The sequence below is a fragment of the Aythya fuligula genome, chromosome 1 (genome assembly GCF_009819795.1).
Source record: "Aythya fuligula isolate bAytFul2 chromosome 1, bAytFul2.pri, whole genome shotgun sequence".
Classification (NCBI taxonomy): Eukaryota; Metazoa; Chordata; class Aves; order Anseriformes; family Anatidae; genus Aythya; species Aythya fuligula.
In genome coordinates, this window is record NC_045559.1 from 38,426,797 (window position 1) to 38,443,553 (window position 16,757).

The window sequence follows — 16,757 nt, forward strand, 5'->3', positions numbered from 1 at the left end:
CTATTTGGTCAGATTTTTTGCTCAGGGAGAAAGTGGGCTTGAATCATAGAATGGCTCGGGTTGGAAGGGACCTTAAAGATTATCTAACTCCAACCCCTCTGCCATAGGCAGGGATGTGACCCACTAGATCAGGTTGCCTTGAGCTCCATCCAGCCTGGCCTTGAACACCTCCAGGGACGGGGCACCCACAGCTTCTTTGGGCAGCCTGTTACAGTGCCTCACTACCCTTACAGTGAAGAATTCCCTCCTAATGTCTAGTCTTAATCTATCCTCTTCTAGTTTAAGACCATTCCCTCTTGTCCTATCATTACCTACCCAAGTAAAGAGCCCTTCTCCATCTTTTTTTATAAGACCCCTTTAAGTACTGAAAGGTCGCAATGAAGTCTCCCCGGAGCCTTCTCTTCTCCAGGTTGAACTACCCCAACTCCCTCAGCCTGTCTCTGTAGGAGAGGTGCTCCAGCTCTCTGAGCATCTTCGTGGCCCTCCTCTGGACTCACTCTAACAGGTCCACATCTTTCTTGTGCTGGGGGCCCCAGACCTGGACACAGTACTCCTGGAGGGGCCTCACCATGCCATGGGACATAGATCCATTGATTAGGGTTTGTTGATTTGAACTCCATGAATATTTATCGTTCTTGGGTCATTTTTAAAGCACAGGCCATCTCAGTGTCCCACCTTGTTTTTCTGCTTCATCCAGATTCCAATAACCAGCATTAGGACCATGAGTGAATGCACTTGTTTTTCTTTGTTCTGGAAATCAAATAATCAAATCTATTCGTGATTCCAATTCCCTATTCTGATTTCAGAAAAGGCATATGTAAGAGATCATGCAGAGCCCTAAAAGAATAGATGAAAGAATTGGCAAGTATGGTAAATTCAAGTATGTGTCATTGGATAATTGGTTGTCATGCTAATCTTTCTGACAACTAGATTTCGTTTTTTCTATCTAAACTCTGCTAAGGTCAAGTATTCAGCTTATGAGAGGAAGACAAAGGAGCTGTGATGCTCCTCCAGCAGGAATAAAGAAAAGAGAATTAGCCAAACCAACCAGCACAGGCCAGTTAAAAATCCAGAACAAAAGCTGCCTGAATTCAGTCAGAATCTTTGCTTTTACACTGATGGATTTGGGGCAGGCTTGTACTAAGTAAGCAAACGTGACAGTAGGAAAACTGATATCTCTCCGTCAGAGAAAAAGCTAAAATCTATTCACAGGGTGTCATTTACCTCTGTCAAAGCTCTTTACAGCACATTTCCTCCCTGGTCTGTTCCTAGTAACTCTAGACATCACGCCCTTTGTCAGATGCACGCCGCTGCGGCAAGCTGCCACTTCTGCGGCTGCTTCTCGGGGGAGATATTGGTTTATTGACAGCTGTAATGTTGCAATTTGGATCAGGGTTGCATAAGCCTGCTAAAGTCTCTCGGTTTATGAACCATGGAGTAAGCTATGTCCTCTGCTGGGGGATTTTATGCTACGTGTCCTCACATAGCCTAACGGGGTGAAATGCATGCAGTGGTTTGATGTATATCATAAAAAGTGCATGGGTAGTTTTTTAGGGGAATGTTATGGAACTATTTCTAGAGTATTTTCTTCAATACCCTTAACAGTGATCTAGTAAAAAGTGTCTCTGAGAACAAAAGCACTCTTTTACTTCTAAGAGGGTAAGCGGAACCTCAGAGCATCTTGCTGGGATGCAGATTTGATTAGCATCCCACTGAGGATGCTCTTACTAAAGGGACATACACCAGACAGGATGAATTTCCTAATAAACCAAGAGGAAACAAAAAGAGGAATGATTTTTCATTTAGTTTCAAAACCAGTTTGGAAGCTCTCTGGGACTGGAACAGAACCTCTCTGTTACACTGATATGACACTGGACCACACTGTAATGATAAAGAGCTCCAAGTAGCTGCCTGAAAATAGATGTACCTGTTAGGTCACTGGGCTAGATTTGTTGCTAGTGTAATTTTTCTGAAGTAGTAGTGCCATACCAGCCACGTATTTCATTCATCATGTTTTACCATCTACACTTCAATTTTGGGAATAATCAGACATATTGTGCGTGGTGGGCATATGGTATAGCTGCAAACCAGATCCACCCTGAAACTATTTTTGGTTATTTCCCTCTTTCCTGTCACAAAACCAGAAATCTGCAACAACAAAAACTGTAACTGAATGGTTATGTCCTCTGTTTTAACAAATGTGCTGAAGTACCCTGGGATATTAATTCAACTCACGTGATAAAAATCCTGTTCAGCATTTTTCATAACGCTAGATGGTAGCGGCAGTGCATGAAAAGGTAATTCTCTCTACAATCCTAAAAACAAGATGTAAAACTGGAAAATGAGCACAGACACTCAGCTAGCATTCACTTTTCACTGGCAAAAGTAGTAAGGTGGATTTTTTTTTAAACCTTTTAAAACATAAATCAGTCAATTATCCCTACTAATTAGTTATTTACAAGCATCAGAAATAAAAGCCTTATGTGCATCTGACGTGTTTCACACAGTCTGTATTTAAGAACGATAATCTATCATTTTTTTCCTAAATGTGACCTTAAACATATGTTGCTCACCGGCATTAGCAGTTTCCAAAATACCTGGGTGTATCATAGTACTGCTCTTTTACTTAAGTCACAGTAATTTTTATTTTTGAGATCTTATGAAACATAAAACCCCATCCTTGTCAGGGAGAAATTTAACTACTCCCTCTCCTCATCCTGAGCTACGATGATCCCTACTCTTCTAGATTTACCATACATTTTAATGACAGTGGGAAACATCATTGCTATGTGGATTCCTCCTCCCCAGTCTGCAGCATAATTGTATCTTTCCCTGCATTTGGGAGCCCAAATTACCTCTGTGCCAATTAGCTTTTCAGGCCTTTCCAGGTAAGGGACTCAAGCCGAGCGGAAACACAGTGAAGGTTTGGTTGCTGCAAGTCTTGTCAGCACTACAGAGGATGTGAGGTGACTATCCAGGGGGCATTACCTGTTACTGAACATGCAAAGAGGCATTCTTATCTCTGTGAGCATCTCACTGTAGCTCTTCAGGGCTTGGTGATGTGACTGTTCTCTGCTGGCAATTGGACGGGTGTCTTAGAGCATTTATCCATACAGAAAAATCTAGTTTTGTCTCCAGAATGAAAAGATTATTAATAAAGGTTGCAGCAGCTTTAAATTTAGCAGGGTCAGCTGCATTTCTGTATGGCAAATGAAAACACTTAACAATACAGAGGAGTTTCTGATCCATTACATTGCAAGATCTTCTAAAGCCATGAAAATGCCATTCTACTCATAGTCTGTCTGATGATCAGCGCATCGCGCTATTTACTTTACATAAGATCGCTAGGAAATAAGTTAAACTGTTCATGTACAAATAGTCCTACCACTACTAGGAATGGGTAGCCATTAAAGTTTCTTGCCTTAAAAATGTTTTCTTACAACTCTTGACTCATGCAATAATTTTAGAGAGTTCTTGGAAAGGCTTAAAGCCTTCCATCACATTCTCTGTATGAATCAAGTTTAGAAACTACAGTTATAATAAAAATCAAATCACTTTTGAAGGAGAGGCAGTTTAAACCCACTCTGAGAGCTGGAAGATGCTGTGAAGGGTAATCACAACCTCTGTTTTTCATTGACATCTTTTTTTGCTTGCCATCATCTCAGGCATGATATAATTACAGTTGAGTGCTTGATGTTTCCTTCTGCATGGATCACCTTTCCCATTACAGCAGCCTAACCAGCATCCTATGGACACTGCTTCATTTGTATTCACTTCGTTTTTTGTTTTTTTTTTTTTTTTTTTTTTTTGAAACTGTCAGTTCTGGGAGAGCCAGAAGGCCACACACAAGTCACGAAATGATTATCCTTACTGAAAGGTTTATTTCTTTCTAACAGTCTCAGGCATAGCGTGAGCTATGTGCTGAAGCAGAAAGGATGACAACTTTTTTGCTTCTCCACTTTCCATTCTACCCTGTCTGATCACAGAAATCCCTATTTAAACATCACATCTACAAGACCAGAATAACTGATACTTTCTCTAACAAGCAGAGCTCATTTCATTTATTTTAATCTCCACTAATACCTGCACCCTTCTCATTACTACCCACGTTATCTCCAGGCTGGTGGGAGGATCTGCCTAGTCAGATGGGAGATATTGACCTATATCTTGTCATGAATTCAGTTTCTCACCAGAGATTTGTTTTGCCATAAGAGAAAAGGGAATTCATTCACTAATGCAGGAAGCATTAGCATGTGCAGTTATATCATCTACTGAGAATGAACTTCATTAACACAACCAATACAGAACCACAAAACCTTTAAAGAGCATCTGAGCTCCTTTTTTTTTTTTTTTTTAAAAATATTATGAAACATTACCATTGATTTACTTTCCCAGATGTACTCCTTGTTAGAGTCTGATGGCCAGCTTAAGTGTTTTATTAGAGGAAGAAAAATCTCAGAAGGTTTTATTTCTCTGAGGACCACATTTATTTGCAGATTTTTTCCATCTTTTTTTTCCTGTCTCTAATAATATCACAGCACTTGTAACGAAGAAGAATGTTCAATATAATCTCATAAGTAAGACATTATGCAATTAACATTTAACTATTGATGGAAGCAAGGATTTGAGGTTTATTTGCTTTTTTTTTTTCCTCCTTTCTGTTTCGATGCAGTCATGCTAAATTTAGTAACAAGTGAGAACAGCTCGGTTCTCCCTGGGAGGCCAAGACAAATTTTTAAATGTATGCAATGCATGTTTTCCTGCTAAAGCAGACAGGATCAAATAATAATGTTATGTGGCCACTTGGGCTTTCTTTTTCTCAGCAGGTGATATAATTCTTGCACTTTTCAATAGCTTCATAAAAAATTAAACCATTTTGCAGAAACATTTTCCCCAACTCACTAGAGAATTGTGTGGGAGGAAGAGGAGAGAGAGTGATCAAAAAAGCACAGGAATTGTTTCAGGATGATTCTTTATGAGGACCTCCTTCATTGTCTGCTTTCACATAGTTTTAGGATAAACACATAGTTATATGGCAGCACTGGAACAATTCACCTGACAGATGCTTACCAAATTGCTACCAAAAGATATGATGGAATGGGAAGGCAGTGCAATCATGACATGATTTGGAAGGATACTGAAAATTTTTCTGGTGATTTTCTATGAAAATGTATGGCAAAAATGGAAAATGAGTGCTTGTTGGTATAACATGGCAGAGGAAGGCCTGAAGAACATCTACAATGAAGAATGAGTATAAATACAGATCAGAATTTTTACAGTTAAGCAGCTTTTTCACAGGGATAGATGGGGAAGACTGTTAAGACTGGATTTCTCTAGCAAGGCTCCCTGTGGTGTCAGAGAAAGAAAGCAGTAAGTTTCACCACAAAAGGTCATCTGCAAAGAAGACAGGAGGGACACAATTAACAACCTGTGGGAAAGGAGGATGTGGATGGAGTGGAAATCTCCATTTATCTACTAGTCTCTGTCAGTGGTCAGTCAGGTCTGTGGGCTCTACACAGTGAAAGCAATACTTCATTTCTGCCTGGTCAAGTGGAAGGAGAAATTTAGTATTAATCGTTAGGGAAGGAGTATGCAGTTGAGTTACATGAATATTACATGAATAAATTTGATGGCCAGAAGAAATACTACTAGAGATGGCCACTATTCCCCTTACCCCTGCCCCATTCCCATTCTAGGGAATGAAAGAAGTACAAGAGATAAGAAATGGGGCAATATAAAAAACATAAGATGACATGTAGCATGGTAAGGAAATGACTGAAAAGGTCTTAAAAGAAGTGATCTTTAGTCACCAATACATAATTTAAAAACAACTAAGCTTGTACCACCTGATCTTTAGTAAAGATACCAAATGAGAAAACTCATGTTCCCAAATTGATATATATGGAAATATATATATATTTGTGTATATATATATTTCCCTTCTGTTGCTTCCCAGCCAACACTGCCACACAGCTTCTCTCCTGCCTGCAGCAGCCCAAGCACCAGCTCTGGCCTCATACTGAACCTCTCACGCCAGCCTCATGTCCCAGGATTGAGACAACCCAACAAGCATCCAGCCTCCTCCACCATCAGTGGTGGGATTACCTCTGAATAAAAGCCTGTTGGTGGAAGAGATAAGCACACCCCACAGGGAAGTAGCTGTACGCCAGAACCATCAGGGTATTCTCCTCTGAATTCAGTGGGTAATGAAACAAGCCCTATAAAAGTGAGATTTGTGAAGACACTTCTCTTAAAGAACAGTTTGCTCCTTATCAGGGGAAAGCTACATCTTGTGGTAGATTTACAGTAAAGATTTTTTTTTCTGTAACCTTTTACTCTGTCTCTTTACATTACAAATAAATGTTACATCCTACTAATTTGGAGCAGCCTGGCCTTCCTAGGCAATAGTATCCTTTTATATATATATATATATATATATATATATATATATATATTTTTTTTTAAGACGATACAAGGTGAGTGGCTTTCTTTGCTCTTTAATGGTTTATTTCCCAAATAATGATTCATTCTGATTCACCATTTTGCAGCCTTCCAACGAAACAATCATAGGTTGCCTGTAGGTGTTTATTTAGCGTTATTACAGGTAAGAAGGACAACAATCAGCAATAAGTGAGCAAATATTTACAAGCCATGGTTACCGCATAGGAGCTCATGATCACAGCCAGGAGGACAAATGAACTTTAAACAGATAAAGGCATGGTAATGGAGATTATATATTAATAGAACTAAATTACCGACCTGATTGTCACATTCATTCAGAATGTGCTAGGAATACTCTAAGGATATCTTCTATAAGGATAGGCACAAAATTTACACACAAAGTATGTTTTAAAAAACAGACATTGCATTAAAGACAACATTTTCATTAGAATTTTCAGTTTTCTCTAAACTTTCCACAAAGAGCAATGGTTGTTTTTGAGTGAAGTCACATTTAAAAGATGTTTGACACATCATGGAGGATGGAAACTGCACACCAAAAGCAGCAAAAAGCTACTGGCCTAAAGCTTTGGCTACACATTTTTTTCTATTTTTGCTCAAAAAGCAAACTAAAAACTCAGTCAAAGCTCTCTGACAGAGCAAGTTATTATTATAAAAGGCTGTTTCAGTAAAACAAATCACCTCAGTAATTTTTTTTCTGCAAATTATCTAAACTCTTCAGTACTATAAAGATGGAATGCTTCATTCACAATGAATGTTTCATGTTTCTGACAGCTTTAAGGCTGAGCCATGCTATAAATTTATCTTTAATGACCTGTTGAGAGACCCTAGTCATCAGTACATATATACGGAGTACATACAGATAAAAAGGAACTATTAAATGAAAAAACACTTTTTTAAAAAAAAGTTCTACAAAATTTCTCCCTTATAACTGATCATTTGAATTTTTTCTGTCTGGTATAATGCACAAATATAACTTACCGGTTGTATCTACAGGAGCAGAGCAGCCTTTTGTCCCTCACTGCCTTGTAGAAGGCTAGAAAAAGATCTGTGCACACTTTTTGGGGGACTCTGTCTGTATCAGCACTGCTGCTGCTGCCAATTCTGTGGAATCAGTGCAGCGAGGATAATACAGTTCAATAGCCCTAGTTCAAAAGCCTTCATATTTTCAGATTATTTTGTTCCGCTCCACATGATTTAATGCACGGGGGATAACATAAAGGCCTTGGGGGACTGTTTCATCTCCTCAGTGCTTGTGTGATAGTTACTGTAATGCTAATGGGAGTTGTATTTGTGCACCCAGGGAAGAACACACCATGATTTTTAATATGATAAACAAAGAGCAGCCTAGAAACAACTTAGGTTTTAACTTCAGCACAAATCTGCAGTTTACCTTTGAAACATGGAAACAGAAACAGATTTAAAAAAACAAAAACAAAGCAAAAAAAAAAAACCAAACAAAAACAAATGAACAAAAAAAACACACGACAATTTACTGGGCATTGTGGCTGTAAGACTCGCCTATCTGGGCTGTTTAATGTCTAATTTGTGACAGATGGGTTTTGTGAAAATTAGGTTGATGAAGCATATTACAGATGTACCATAACAACCATACTTAATATATACCAACAAATGTGCAAAAATATATATTTATATATAGCTATGTATACAAAAATTTGTATGTATATAGGGGAGTTAGGTATGACAGAGCAATAAAGTGCTGCTTTGTTCACAGAGCTCTTTGAGGAAAATACGCTGGGAAATCAGTCTGCTCTGTAGAACAGTTTTTAAAATGCATGCTGCCATTGAATGATGCCATACACATACACATGCAAATCTGCATGTATACAAAAGACAGAACACATTCAATATTAAAAATATTGCTTTGTGTGTTCACCTCTTTTCCTCAGAATGCTGAAATTGTACTTTTGTACTTCCAGCACGCAGGTAGATACCTGTTTTTCAAACCTACAAATCTTTTCTAACTACTCAATTCCATCATAAAGTGACTATACCTTACATCTGATACTCACACATATGTACAGTTGGCATTAGAAAGCAATTGTATGCTTTGAAAGCCTTAAAAACACTTTGCATAATTTATAAGCTAGAGAAACCCTACAGAAGGTAATGCAGTGTGAGGACTATCTGTGATTCAAATTCCTTATATCCAGTTTCCACGATAAATCCAGGAGTTAAACAAGATAACATGACTTCTAAGGGAATTTTTTTCTGTGGAAGGTACATTTTTTTTTCTAATCATATTCATTTAAGTTCTTCTGCGCTGTGTGAAAATTTGAAACAGAATCACAATGCCATTAACAAAAATTTAGTTAAAAAATAATAATGAGCTTTTTTTTATTATTGTTGTTATTTGTTAAATCACAGATGTCTTTCCACTGCAAACTTTTTACTCAGGAGATATAGACCTGAATCATTCATGTGCATCTGCTCTGTGGAGCGACTCCCCAGGTGCACGATCTGCCGGAGCACATTCCTTAGAGGCCACACACCAGCCTTTGATTACAACTGCAGAACAATGCCCAGTCATGTGCAAAACCTCATGCTTACACTGACCTTCTTTGCCCAGGTATTGCCACTGCAAGGAGGTAGAGCTGACAACACAGCAGATAAAACTGGCAGTTCTTGGGAAAGGTGGATACTCCTAGAAAAGTTGGGAAACCTAGAATTTTAATGGCTTATCCACCACAGACTCTGCGAGATGAGCCATAATTTAAAGTAATTTTTCTTGTTGCTTCCTATCTTACTTTTGTTGAGAAAGTATACAAGGCCTAAGACCTGCAGCACTGGCACAGGCTGCCCAGAGAAGCTTTGAATGCCCCATTCCTGGAGGTTTTCAAGGCCAGGCTGGATTTTTGGGCAGCCTGGTCTAGTGGGAAGTGTCCTTGCCCATGGCAGGAGATTTGGAATTAGTTGGCATTTAAGGTCCCTTCCAACCCAAACCATTGAACAAGTCTATAATTCTAAAAGTCTATGAGTCTACAGTTCTAACATTTGGAAGTTTAATATAGATGGCCATATTTTCTTCCTAATGGAGACTTTATTTTTCTTTCTTGACTGCATCACCTACATACAGTATCATCAGGTCAAATATGAGACAGAGCAACAGCTCAAATGAAACCTAGGAATACCCCGTGCCATCTGATTTAGCTGATGGAGCTGCCGAACAGCAGACTGCGCTGTTGGTGCTTGTAACCCCTCAGAACAGCAGCTTAGTGCCTGGCAGCTTGGGGGATGTTTCTCAGATCATTGCAAACAGAACAGCTCCTCAGCTTTTCCAAACCATGATTGTTATCCACAAGTGCAAAAAACTGTCAGCCCAAAAAGAGCTGTATGACATATTTTCTCTGACTTTTTTCCCCATTAAAAAGTAACTTGGTCTTATTTTTTTACTAAAGAAAGCAACATTTCAATGTTTTTAATATGAAATTTATAAGGAAAAAAAATTGGCAAATTCCAGTTGGAATTCCTACATTGATTTAATTTTGGAAAACAAAGACTATGATACATCTTTTTCCCCCCTCTGATTCCTCATCCTCAATCCAAGTTCTTTGCCATCAACTGGAATAGAAGAAATGATTTCCAGCTTTGTGATTTACTTTGGTTTCCTTTCCAGTTTTCCTATTTTTCTCTTTGTGCTTTGTATCTTTTTGTAACTGTTTTTTTTTTTTTTTTTAAACTTATCCAAATTGCTTCAAGTTTTGAAGAATCTCAGAATGAAAAACACAACATGATGAATAAAATCCAACCCTGAAATAAACACAGGTACACTTAAATTCTACTAAATTACATAACAGCAAAAGGGAAATTGAGAATAAATGATAATGTTGAGAGAGGTTTGAAACTAAGATAAAGTGAATTTCAGTTTTAAAAATATATTTAATTTTCTACAAAATATACAAAATGTTTGACAGAAGTACACGAAAAACAGTCTAGAGGATTTCTCTAATTAAAAATAAAAAGATATAGAGGACTTTAAAAAAGTCTGTCCTATTACCTTTACAATTAATACCTTCATGAAAGAATTACAATTTATAATCACTACTGTTTAAAGAGTTTCCCTGGTTTAGGACAATCATCCGTAGTGTTAACCATCAGCCTCTAAAACTCACTGAAAGACATGTAATAACATGAGTGGGGGCTCACCAATCGTCTCTTTCTCACAGCCTTCTCCTTTTCAAGAAAACATATTGGAGATGATGCAAGCCTGCTGAAATTGAGATACTGAAGAGGAAGAGAAGAATTTTCTTGCCTGTGTAGGACTGCAAGAAGTAAGCTTTGACCTCCCAGACCTGCCTGATTAGCTGTAGCAGAATTCAGTCTGTCACTCCAGTGGCTTCAAACTGAGCACCATGCATTAATCATGAATTTTAATTTTTGACTGGCAGAACAGAAAAAATAATTTGTTAAAAGCAGATGGCAGCCTGTAATTTCATGCCCTGCTTTGACTTACCTGCAACATCTGCATGCAGCACCTCTCCTGCAAATTAAGCCTTTCACTCAAAATAAAATATATTTGTAGACTGATTTACAGTTTTACCAGTAGTTTCACTAAAATACTTTCTTTAACTTGTCATGGAAGGAAATGTTGATCTGTTTCTACTGGAGGCATATCTCATCATGTCAGATTTTTTTTTATGGTGACAGTAATACTTTATTATTTTTTTCAAGATATGAGCTTGTAACAAATGATACATCTTTTTAAGATAAAGCCAGATCCATCCTACTTAAAGAGTTACTCGCGATAAAATACCAACAAGCCAGTACTGCTCTGTGGTAAAAAGGAAAGTTCACACTATGTGCAGTAACTGGGTCTATACATTACCTGCGGTGGGAATAGTGGTTTCCATTTTAAGTGTTACAGCTCTGGAGGCATATCCTGCATGTAAAATGTTTATCCTTTGGATCACCTATAGGAGCTAACATTAAAAAAAAAGTTTCCCAAAACTCTGATTTTAAGGCAAACTTTGTGTGATGTTGCTCAAGTCTAAACACACTGAACTAATTTCTGAAAATCTGCAGTGAAAAGCATCCTGTGCTTTTTTGCTGTGGCCTAAGAATTACCTGATTTCAGATAATACGGAGCTAGAAAGCACCTACCACATTCTTCTTGGACCAAGTTCCTTGCTATTGAACTCAACCAAGTCATATAAACCCACTGTACGCTGAAACAATAAGAACACAGAAAGCTAGGCAATTCAATCAATATCTTTTCTCCACAAAAGTTGGGGAGCACAGATTTTCCTTGCTGTTAGTGCAAGAAAATTCACTTTGCAAGCACCTTTTGAGAAATGTATGCTGTTTTAAACATAGAAAGGAAAAAAACTTTCAAAGTTAATTACTGTTGTATTTGAGAAACTCACAGACTGTTAATGAACATGTATGTGCAGCTAGCTCTGTTTGTGGCAAAATCACTAGCACCCTGACTGAACGGAGAGGAAACTGAGGCATAAGCAGACAGACCATGCATAAAATCTGTGCTGGAGCTGGTGACCAAACCAAGATCATGGTGAACAGTTGTGTTTTAAATCCTATTTCACATCAGTGAAATTCATACCCAGAGGTCTAGGGGAGGACTCTGCTTGCTTGCTTATGCTCAGCCTGCTTTTACATCCAATGCAATACAGAAGAATTGTATCTTCACTCCTTCTGAGTAATTTAGAGATTAGGGATGTCATCCAGAATAAAAAACATGGGTTCAATATTCTCCCTTTTACAAGGAGACTTCAAGCCACAATTCCTAAGAATGAGATTAGTGTAGCAAGCCTGAGGTTATTTTAGGACTTTCAGCATTCTCCATCCATCCTTTTGAAGCCAGTTCAGTGCATTGATATGAAGTCCAGATTTTGGAAGGAATAGATAAAGAATTAATGTGACTGTGACTCTGCAATTTAGTGACCACTTTAGGCACAGAAGGAGGCGAGTCCTCAATTCCGCTCCCTGCTTTTATCCAGTAGATGTTTTTTAATACCACTATTATTTTTTTTTTTTACTTACTTATTAACAATTAGCAATTCTTCCTTAGAAAATAGTAACTAAACACATGCAAAAAGTACTCATTTGTAATGTATAAGTAATAAAGTAGCATCTCCCCTGGGTATTTAGTTTCACTTTATGCTCAAGTTCCTGAACAGTATTTTATTCCGTCTTTTAATGTATAATACATATCAGAGAATTAAAACTGAATTTTCCTCTTAATCATGATTACTAATAAACATATACTATTTAGCATATACACATCATGCAATAAATTTATATGCTTCCTAAACAGAGGCTTTATTATCCTAAGTATTCTGTAATTTTGCATCTCAGAGGATGTTCACTGGTACCATTTAACCTTGTGCAGAGAAGAACCACAGAAAAGTGGTTTTATGGCCACATGGTCCCTTCTGTGCTCTAAATGTCTGCAGATTCCACCTGGCGCATGTGATGGCATTTTGAGGTACAGTGTAGAAAAAACAAAAGATCAAGTTAACCATAGGTTGGACTCGATGATCTTGAGGTCTCTTCCAACCTAGAAATTCTGTGATGGCTATGGCTACGAGGGCATCACTGTTCCCAATACCTGGGCTGGCTCATTTACAGCTAGCTCTTTGCAACGTGCACCATAAACATGTCCTGGCTTTTAACAGGGGTAGTGCTCAAAGCAGGAAGCAGACACACAAGAGAATGGTATTTTTAGAGGCTGGAAACATGGATGTGCTTGTCTAAAAAGTCTAAGATTGTGCTAGTTTTTAAACATCAGTGCGTCACAACAGATTTATGGTTGCAGTCAGAAGAAATTAGGAAGGTGCTCTGCTCCAGGGCAGAGCTCCGGACCTTTCACAAGAACATTCTTCTCCAAACCTCCTCCCCAAAAAACTGAATCAAACAAGCTGTCTGACATGGCTGTGGTTATGCAAGTAAACTACTGCTCTCCCACCTACCACCTCTCTGGTGCCATTTCTGTCACAGGTTTTTCACCTCTATTTTTGTAGCAGAGAGGAGCACAGCCAAAAGGAAGAGGCTGAAAGTGAAGTATGTGGGAGTTCAGCTTGAATGAGTGCTACAAGATTAGACAGATGCACTTTTGTTTTATTTCATGTTATTATGTGATATGGCAAGTCACACAAAGAAAAGCAATTAAAGAACCAGGAACATTTTGTTCATTTCAACTGCTCTGCTGAAGGAAAGTTTTTTTTTTTTTTCCTGGATCTTTGCCTTTGTGAATATATTACATCTATTCTGGATTTCGATCCAAATGTTATGAGAAGTAACTAATACACTAAGTTAGAAGTGTTGCCTTTTTCTTTGCATAAACACCCTTCAAGAACTGTTTTGCGAAACTTGTTGCAAACGCTCTAAATTAGCGGGATGCTATTTGATAGACTCAATATTGTTTACTGCTGACGAAGCAAAGCCTAACGTAGAAAGATTAGTTCACTGAAAATGGTTTTGTCCTCAAGAAGGACAAGTTCTGTCCTCAAAAAATGGTATAATGAATGCTATTAGCCTTTATAGGAAGTAAGGACGAGACAAGAAGGGACAGGCATCTGCTTTCTGGTCAGCTCTAGTGGTCCAAAGACTGTCAGGGAGTTTTCAGGCAGAGCTCGGTGTCATGCTGACCAACAGCGAGTACTGGAGCTAACAGAAAGGTTAGCTGGCACTACCGACACAATCCCAACAGCAATTCAAAACAATTGCATGCAGCTGTCCATGCTCACTGAAATCAGAGCTTTGAGATTACATACTCATGGTTATATTCATAAGATGCAAAATGCAACTTATAAGCAGACAGCACTCATCCAGTCCAGTCCATTCTGTGCTCGTAATTCATCTGCTGTGTTGCAACTCACTGTTGGCCAGTATCTTTGATCTCCACATGTACTAAGATCTGTTGAGGGAGAAACTGCCACTGAACTTCAGCCATTTCTTTTATCATCACACTAAAAATGCACACAGTGCCATTTCCTCTGCAGATATCTATCCAAGGCACATCCAGTTTGAGCAAGTGTCCACAAGATGGGATCTCTGGCTCCCTTCCCTCAGTAAGGCACAGGCAAAGAGATGCCCCAGCGTTTGAACAGATCTCCAGAGACACAAGCTAGATGTGGATAAATCTCAGGACAGAAACCCCTACAAAGCATGGTCATAGTATGCATGGGTGTTTTTCATATGCCTATGTGTTATGATCCATACCAAGATAGTAGAAATATATGCATGGAGATACAATAAGCATGAGAGCATTAGAAATAATTGTAAATATATTATACAAGACCTTTTCCTTCCACTATAGGATAATAATGGAATCATATAGATAATACTCAGAGTTGCTAAGTTCTTCTGCATTTTTTCCAGCCTTATTTTGACTATACTATAGCACATGAACCACTGTTAACTGAATGTATATGGTTAATAGTTACTTAAAACAATTCCTCTACTGCCTATATGTTTCACTCACTTTAAAAATCCATTGTCAACCCTCCTCATAAAGCTCTACCAAACTAAAACCAGGTGTTACACTCAATGTCTGTAAAGAAAATCCAAACAGTTTACAGTAAGAGGATTTTAAGTCCTCTATAAGGAGTGTTATGGAAGATAATGTTATAAAAAAAAAAAAAAGCTCACTGCTAACCAAAACTTGCCCTTGTTTGTATACACCTCATAGAAGATTAGCACAGATATTGTAATATTTCATAACTATCATTGTTGTAGAGTTATCTGTACTTAGATTGGTCTGTAAATTAAAATTCAGCTCATCAAAAACACAAGATGTATTGAGTACTTTCACGTAACTACAGAAAAGAGTAATCTAGAGTTCTTGCTGTGATATCTGTCCAACTCATATTTATAAAATATATTCTCTCTCATTTCAGCCTTAGCAGCATACTGCTAAAACAGTTAAGCTGCAGGTTGGTTATTATACCTTTACATACTTACACAGTATCTTCTAGGGTTAAGCATAAAATCTACTTAAAAATTACAAGTACTTACGTAATCTGAATTCATTTCTTGCTTTAGAGGAGGTTGTGCACATTCCTACATTCAAATTAAGAAAGTTGTGCAGGAAATTGTCTTGTTTCTATCACTTTTCCATCTAGTGTCTTTCCTCAACACATGCAAGCAGTTTAATAAAGATGGCACTTTATGAGATTAAAGAGCTAGAGATAATCCAGGAAAGTGCAAATAAAATAACAGGATTAAGTTATATAGTTAGCTCACTGGACTGAAACAAATTTAGTTCACTCTGTTAGGTTAAAATACATATAAAAGCTTTTACTTCCACTAAACCTTCTTCCTGAAAGAAGCTTCTTTACATTAATATCATGGTATATCGTGAATTGATAATCTTAAATATATTTATATATATTTAGGACAAAAAAAATCTAAAAATGAAATTAGTTTTGTATTGATCTATGGATTTGAAAATCAGGATAGCATTTCCTAATACTCAACACTTGAAATAAGTTTTCATGTCTTGTTTACTGGACTATGGAAGTTATTGATTTTTATTTTGTTTGATTGCTGTCCTTGAGAGACAATAATTCCTTGTGGAAACAAAACATCACAGACGAAAATCAAAAGAAAACACTTAACTTGCCATGCAACATGCCATCTTGAAGTACGTGCAGACAAATATACATAAATACAAGATATATTTCCATGTAATGAATATAAAGTGTTTGTTGATATCTTAATTTAGGAAACAGAAACTCTTAGCACACCCACCAGGATGAGGATGTCTGCTTTTCTCAAAGTGGCTTATTTTCTCCAAATTAGTTAAGAAATTTGTTCTTCCCATCTCCCTTCCTGCCTCCCTTGGCTCCCACTGATTTCCCCTTACTTAATCAAGCGCACGGTGCTTAGACACCAGAAGGCAGTAATTAAGGCAGGATTCCTACTGATGAATCAATCTACGTATGTATTTCTTCTGTTCCGGGAGCAAAGAGAAGCAGCCTTCTACTGAAACAAAAATGGTGTCCACCCGTCACAACTGCCAGGCTGAGGCTGAAACCCAGATGGAGGAGCCACAAACCTCACAGGACAGAGGCCTACACCCAGACAGACCTCCTGAGGACCAGAAGAGCTGCCCAGACCCTCACTCAAAGGGATACAGATTCTGGAAGTCCCTGTAGGGCCTGAAGGCAGAGGTGGGTGTCACAGGCACAAGAGTGGCCAGCTGGATGAAGGCTCAGGGTTTGGGATTCTACAGTCTCGGAGACACCTTCGAGAGAGACCAGACATGGTGACACTGGATGGGGTGCACCTGACCTGTGTCTGAGTAGCAAGCTGGCTGG

General features: G+C 38.2%; 1 protein-coding gene across 1 annotated transcript in view; it reads right to left on the bottom strand.

Annotated features, from left to right (window-relative positions):
* PTPRR (protein tyrosine phosphatase receptor type R) overlaps positions 1-16,757 on the bottom strand; it is a 142,082-nt gene that overhangs the window by 96,800 nt on the left and 28,525 nt on the right. The window lies entirely within an intron of this gene.